Source organism: Capsicum annuum, chromosome 10 (genome assembly GCF_002878395.1).
Source record: "Capsicum annuum cultivar UCD-10X-F1 chromosome 10, UCD10Xv1.1, whole genome shotgun sequence".
NCBI lineage: Eukaryota > Viridiplantae > Streptophyta > Magnoliopsida > Solanales > Solanaceae > Capsicum > Capsicum annuum.
The window spans coordinates 181828935-181836823 of NC_061120.1; the positions used below are offsets into that span (position 1 = coordinate 181828935).

Genomic DNA, 7889 nt, shown 5'->3' on the forward strand with positions numbered 1-7889 from the left:
TATATATATATATATATATATATATATATATATATATATATTCATGACTTATAAAATTAATTAGGACGAAAGAAGCACCGTTAAATTAATTAGGAAGAATAATTAGAGAAAACAATACTTTCTTACATTTGGGTCAAATCTCCAATTACAACCCACAAACCCTTCTTTTTATTTTCTCTTTTCAGCCATTTATTTTGGCCCAAAGTGGCTTGACCTATTTTTCTGGAACTTTGAATTAAAAAGGATTCTCAAGTTGTTTAATTAAGGAGTCTTTTAAATTTTTTAAATTAGGTGGGAGGGATAATAATTTTTTTTTAGTTTTTTCATCCCAACAACTTGTTCCAATTTTGGTAGTTGTTCGATAATTTTGTAAAATTGTTCAATAACAACTAAAGTTATTCGATAACTGCGCAAGTTGTTCAACAACAGTGCAAAATTATTCAGACAATTAATGTAATTGTTCAATAACTATCTTAGTTATTCAAAAAAAAACTTAATTTTTTTTTAATAAATTTGTGGGCCCATTTATCCCTTTTCTTATTTGGAAACTTGTGAGTTGTTTTGACTCATTTTTCTCGTTCTAAACAAACCAGATATCAACAAAACTAACATCGACAATCTTCACCTCCTTTCATTTCTGTGATGCCAATTTCTCCCTCGGACCATCGGATAATAGCAATTCCGATGGTCCTCGACCTTCCCCCATCCTTTTCAGCCTGCTCCCCCCATGAACTTTATATCTCTTCAATTCCTTTGTTTGATCAAATCAATCCCCTAAAGTACTCCATCTCCACTGTTGCTTCTGAAAAGGGGAAGATAGTGAAGAACCATCGGATTTGAGATTATAATCCCGTTAATCCGATGGGTCCGAGCTTGTGCCTCCCAAACCATACTTTCTTTCCCTTTCACATCAATTTGAAAAAGGGGCGTAAATTTCAGCCTTTATTTCCTGCAGTTGAGAGTCTCAAGAATTCAGGCTTCACTTGGCCAACCGTTGAGCCCCTCAATTTGGCTATAAAAGAGCCCCTCAAGAAGGACCAAGCAAGAAGCATCAACTATCAAAAAGTAGTTTGTATTACTATTTCCATCTCGTCTTTTCGCTCTCTTTTTGAAATCAAAGTCCGAGTCCGAGTTTGGATCTTCGACGGAAAGCCTTAGTTCGTTGCTCCACGAAAGGTCAGTAACCACTCTCATCTTTCGTTCTGTTTCAGTTTTCTATAAATAAATATAGTTGCTCAGTAGTCTTTTATTTTGTTGTTTGTTGAATTTCCGCTTATTCAATCCCGTTGGTGTTCTCTGTTTGTTGTAGTATATCTATTAAATATGTAAAATGTTCTAATGAGAACTGATAATATTCAGAGAAACTATTTCGGTTAATTCATCAAATAATGAATAAGTATGTTGTTCACTTCGTCGTCATGCTCCGAAATTCATTAGAACCTGCTGTATTCGTTTATCTTGTTCCGCGATTCATAGTTCTTATTAAAAAAAAGTGAACGATGAACATCTAGGGAGATGAGATCGTTGCAGCATGTCTTGAGGATTTGTGTGTGACCGATCGTGTATGAATAAAAAGGCTCTTTACTGACTTATTTGCGTCGACATAAGGTTCAATTTCTAAGGACAACTTGCCTGGGAACGTGACCTGCGATCCGCACTTGGCTTCTTAAAACACAGACTGACTTATCTTTAAGCACTGTACATGACTGACTTTGGAGTATTAAGATAAAACAGTTTATGTTCGAAATTATTTGAAAATCATCTTACCGGAACGATTTCGTTAATCCTTTTAGCAAAGTATTTGATCAATGCTTTAGTTGTGTAGGAAAACGTAAGATCATAAGTCTAGTTTCGCTTGCGTCTTTTAATTCTTTTTTTAAAATAAAAATAAAAATAATAATAACTGTTTACAGGATGTTCTTTTCTGGGTAATTTGCAGCATTCATTGTCAACTTTGTAGACATTTTAACTTGTTGGAGTCCAAGTTATTACTTAATTTTTTCTCACTTGTCAAGGAATTTGTGTATAAACAAACTAGGCGCTAGTTCGACAATCTCTTTTTTTGTTCATGTTTATAAGTTAGAATCACGCACAGTTGCTCCCTTTCTTTGTATGCTGCTATGTATACCAGGGGTTTCTCCTTTGTGCAAGAGGGGGAGAACTGGAAGAGAGAAAGAAAAAGAGCAAAGGATTGACAAGTCTAATGGGGGAAGAATGGCTGACACGTTGACTGCCTTCGATAGACGAAAAAAAACCCAAGCGGTCTGTCGGGAATCTTGCCAATATTGCCTCGTGGATCAACTGTCTCTAAGCCTTCCTTGAATGCTCGAAGGATTTCCCCCGTCCAATGCTTCCGCTGGTTTTCAGATAGAAACTCCAATTTCTCTTTCTGCTCGTTGGGAGAACTCTCAATGGATTGGTTTCCGGGAGTGTGAAAATGGTGAACTAAAACCAGGGTAAAATTTACACGCACCCGGTGTATACACCAAACCAATACATGTATGCCATGTATTTGAATTTAAAGTTCATGTTACTTAACCATGATTAATCAATATGTATTTCACTTAATTTAATTACATATCCATGCTAAAGAACATTAGATTGGTGTATACACCGGGTGCATGTAAGTTTTTACCCTAAAACCATGTTTTTAAGATTTATTTTTATTTTGGCAGTGGTTTAGATAGTGCCGAGATGTTGGAAACTTGGGTTTAATATGAAAGCAGTTAAATTTTGACAGCAAACCATTCTTGCGATTGCACTGTTGGTTGAATATTTAAATCCTTTTACATTTTTACTCACTATGTATAGATGATATAAATACTTGTAATGGGTTTTTGCTTCTATCTTATTAACTAGTGTCAAGTTTGGGTTTTGTTTTTCTCGGATGAGTATGCACGATAATGGGGGATTTGAAAGTGATTTTTTTTAAAAAACGATGATATGATCCTCGGACATGGAGGTTGAGGATTAGGTTAGAAGGTTAGTTGGGAAACATGTTGTTCGATTTCGTCTCGTAAAGTGGGGTGTGGGGAGGGTTTAATGTGCATAGACCTTGTCCCTAGAAAGACCATTTTGATATTGATTTGTTCTCTCATATGTTGGTGTAATGAAATATAGGAGTTTCATCTTTAGATAACTACCGGTGTTATTTCGATTAAAATTATTGTTTTATATTCAATATCTTTAGCTGAAAATTTGATTTACGTTTTTACTATGTAGGAAAACATGTTTATGAGGAAATTTTATATTACTCAAAAATACCTTTTGTATGAGATTTACTTGCTGTCCATATTGGAATATTTACCAATACACGACTTAGTTAAAGAAGAAATGTTGCTTGTAGGAGATTTGTTTGCTGTTAGAAGTTTCTGTTTTCATATCCATGATTTCTCTATACTGATTTCTCTTTTCTTAATAAATGATCATTGACTATGCTTGAATGCGTGAACTTTGTTTAACTTTAGTTAGAGTACATGCCATAACACATTATGTGATGAAAGTAGTGCCCCCATTAAAAAAATTTTAAGTCTTGACTATGTAGTCAAAATCTAAATATTCGATCAAACGCTAGAGTATTCTGCTAGTATGTTAGTGTTTGGCCTTTGATAGAATTCGTATAAATAACGCATTCAAGTTCTTTGCTTTAATTATCTAAAAATCACATAATTGAGGACATTGGTCATTTCATTAGAAGAATTGATAAATCTGTTCTTGAGTTTGGTACATTATGGGATCTTTTGGATATTATTGGTTAGTGAATCTATCATATTGAGAGGCTGTTTTGTTCAATCACGTTTTAATATTTGATATGGATACCTGATAAGATTTGCTTAAATTCTCTTTTCTTGCATTAGACGCCATGAATAAACTATCATGTATTTTGGTATATTTATGTATAATCAAGTGGTATATTTGGGTTTACATGTTAAGTGCTAGGAGCGGTTAAGAATAATGTTAACTAGCGTATAATGGTTTTGGTTTTCTCAAGAGAACCTTTCATGTATGTTGCTTACTAATGTGCTAAGGTTGTGTTTTCCTATTAGTGTGCTAATGTGTCACCATTTTTTTTTTTTTTTTAAAGCTAAAATCATGAATTTGGTTCCTTAACATGAATGTGCAGTTGCCTTAACATATTAATGTGACACTAATCCTCATTTCTTTATTTTCACATGTGTACTTGGCAGCGTGTTTGGGGTTTCATGACTTGACCCAATCTCTGTCCAAATCAGAGAGGTGACATAGCAAATGCATTACATATCTTCGTCTAGCAGTCTAGTGCCTCTTTCCCTTCCTAAGCTTTTGTTTTCTTTGTATTATTACATATGTCGCTATCCCTGTAGAAACATTGCACATTTTCATTTAGAACTTATGTTTGTTTGAAATTTTCTAGTTCTTCTAAATGAATAGCAAATCTATTTGTTCTTTTTCTTTTTGCGTCTTAGATATTAAACTTAGAATAGGCTTAGACATTTAGTTTTTATTATCAAAGGTTAAAATTTGAAAGGCGAAAAATAGCTGTTAGAGTTTAACGACCTTAGTTATTAGAAAATGTTAAAGAGTCGTGACCCAAATTTTGTTGATCTAGCCCAAAAAGTTTCGCGGTGTGACCCATGTTTGTGATTTTCAATGGGGTCATGTTTTTTAGCCTAGGACTTATTTGTATGCACGTGTTATATAAGTGCAATTAGTGGGTCGATTTTGATTATTCAGTAAATTTAGCTTTCTCCACATTGTACTCTTTCTCCATTATAGTGACATCTTCCCTGCCTCTGCTCATGGTTTTTCTCGTAAGGGTTTTCATGTAAATCTGTGTGTTTTTATTTTCTTTCTGCTTGTGGTTTGTTTTATTTTGTTTTCTTTTTGCTTGTGGTTTACTTTATTTCTGAATGATAACAGAAAATAGTTTTCCTTTAGAATCAAATTAGTTTTAACTAATTAGTAACACTGGATAAAATAAAAATAACAAATTTTTGCAGTAGGCCAATTATTATAGTTAGATTCGAAAGAACGGTTTTACTAATTTTGGATATGGCAAATCAAATTCTATTCTATTTTATTTTATTTATTTATTTATTTATTTATTATTATTATTATTATTATTATTATTATTATTATTATTATTATTATTTTTCATTAATTTCAAATAGAAGATGACACTTCGCGGGTCCCTTTTAGGATTTCTAGTGACAAGAAAAATATCCTATGTATTTATTTTTAGTTGTACCGTAATAAATAATAGATTCTCAAGCCCTTATATATTCGAACAACTGTATATTTTATCTATTCATTTAGGGTAGGATGATTAACATATTTTTATAAAATTTGATTAAAAGAAAAAAGAAAAAGCAAGAAGCGTCATCTTTTAGAATAAATTTTTTATTTTATTTCTTTTTAATTAAAAACATTTTGTAAAACTATTTGAAATAATCGCATTATGGGTAAGTATAAAAGTTATTTCGGTAATTTTTGATAAGTAAATTTTACGGTAAAGACGTTCTAAAATTTCTTTTCTAATCTTTTCTTGTAAATAATTAACATTGTTTCATTTATATTTTTTGTAATGCCTCATTTATACATTTTTCTTTTTTTTATATAATCTTTGGATTTCCTTATCTAATCTAAGTTTGGCTGGTTAACCATAGTTAGCAGATCTTTTAGGGTGCCTAATCCCTTCCCTTTAGGATAATTAGAATTCTTACCTAGAATTATAGGCTGCGTAGATCTTAAAATGAAGTTTTTAATTGCTTTAATCACATAGTTTATAATAGGTGTCCCAATTCACCGTAGACTAAGAAAGCATTATCTCTAGTATCCCTTGTTTATATATCTAGCTCATATTTTGCAACACATAACATATATTTGAAATATATCGAATTATCACTTACTCATAATTAATTATAATTTAAATAAATTTGATATTAATATATTCTGAACAGGTAAGGATTTATTTATATTTAGAGAAAATAGTCAAAAGCCCCCCCTCCCCTCCCCCCAATCTATTATTCAATTACCAACTACACACATATTTTGCGAGAGTCCTATTACTCCCTAAATTATTTTAAAGTGAAATTAATTTCACCTTGAAATGCTACATTTAGATTTTGAGTGCGCAGTGAAATACACGCACTAGCTCATATTTAACACGTGTAATTACTATTTAAATTATTTTTCATTTAATTTCTTCCTCGTTCTTCATTTCATCACCTTCCGTTATTTTCAACCATTAAAACAACATCAAAGGTTCCACTAATAGCTAGAAATGCAAAAATAGGTTAAATTTCTGAAAAATCTGAATAAGATTTTGTAATGAATTTGAACAAAAATATAAATGAGTATTGCTAAAAATACAAATTCATCAAATAAGGTTAAAGAAAACATCAATCTTTTTTGTATGAGAAAAACAAGAAATTAGTTTATTTATTTTCCTCCTCGGAAAAGGACCTTTTTGACAGACTACATGTCTATACGACTCCGCCAACTAGTGTAGGTATAGTTTTTTGGGAAGACCTAGAAGGGAAAACTCTCTCCGGTTCTGTAAATACTCAACATGTAGCGAACCAAAGCAGCTTCGTTTTTGCGCCCGGATAGACACCTGTACAAACTCTTTTAATTACCAATGCATCTTTCTTAACTTACTAAAAAAAATAAAACAAAATGTGTGTAAACAAGTTACACATACAATGTTTATTTTTGGGTTACTTGAAAAGAGGATTTGTATATATGAAAATAGCCAAGGATGTTATTATTTCTAGCCAAGGATACTAGGATTATTTTTATGGATGCATTGTTAAATTGCTCAAATTGAGGGCAGTGGATACTACTACCTGAAGCATAAATATTGACCTTTTCAATTTCAAATCCATCTCAAAATTACATATGGATTTGTAGAAAAAAAAAATTTAAAAAAAAAATTTAGATTAAAATTGTCAAACTAAAATTATGTAGAAAAAAGAATAGAATTTGACATGTAAAAGGATGATTAACAACTCTAATAATATCAATAGAGAGTTGGTTTTCAAAATTTCCTCATTTCATGCACAAATTATAGAATCAAAATTTAAGAATTAAGAGATATCTTAAAGTTCAATGATGAATCTAGTGCATGAAGATGGTGGCGGCAATGACAATGACATGATGAGAGGTGGAGAAATTGATCTATGTTGCAATGAGGAAGAAAGCAAACAAATTAGAAAACAAATAATTAAAATAAGAGCAAATACATAATTACCCCATTCGACCTATTATCCCACGATTCTTACTTAATCCGTTGCAAACACACCATTTTGACCCTCTGCGTGTATACATGCGCCATAGACCCGTGAAAGGGCTCGAATTTGACTTTTTTGACCACTCAAAAGCGGCCACGTGTAAAATAATTCATATATAATTTATATTTTTTTAAAAAAAATAATATTTATTTATTTTATAAAATTATCCTTACCCCTCTCCACCCCCCCCCCCCCCCCACCCCCCCACCCTTTTTTTCTTCAACTCAATTCAACATTAAAGCTTTCTTTTTCTTTTTTTTAAATCATTCATTAAAGCTCCATTTTACAATTAAATTATATCATTTGTCTTCTTCAACACCATTAAAGCTCTTCAACACAATGTCACCATTAAAGCTCCTCCATTGAAACTTTATTTTCTTAAAATCATATTATTAAAACTCTATTTTTCAGTTAAATCATATCATAACTATCTTTAAAACTCAATTCAATCATAAAACTTTCAATTCAATTATAAAACTATTTTTTGAAGTGATTTGAACCAAAAAAAAAAAAAAGAACGGGAATGCATGCTTACGGAGTGTGGGAGGGGGTTGGGGAAGATGCTGATGGGGTGGGGGTGTTGGGGTTGAGGGTAGCTGCTGACGTGGGGGGGGGGGG

The 7889-nt window shown here is 31.9% G+C and overlaps 1 protein-coding gene across 3 annotated transcripts in view; it reads left to right on the forward strand.

Moving 5' to 3' along the window:
- The first annotated feature begins 551 nt into the window (after positions 1-551).
- The window catches only part of LOC107843402 (F-box protein SKIP24), a 25217-nt gene continuing 17879 nt past the window's right edge, over positions 552-7889 (forward strand). For 2 of the 3 annotated variants that reach the window (XM_016687675.2, XM_016687677.2), the window contains exon 1: positions 552-1176. The gene's annotated coding sequence lies outside the window, so the exon portion shown is untranslated. Of the gene's footprint in view, positions 1177-4222; positions 4237-7889 lie in introns of those variants that run through there. The other variant, XM_016687679.2, reaches the window with a different exon arrangement.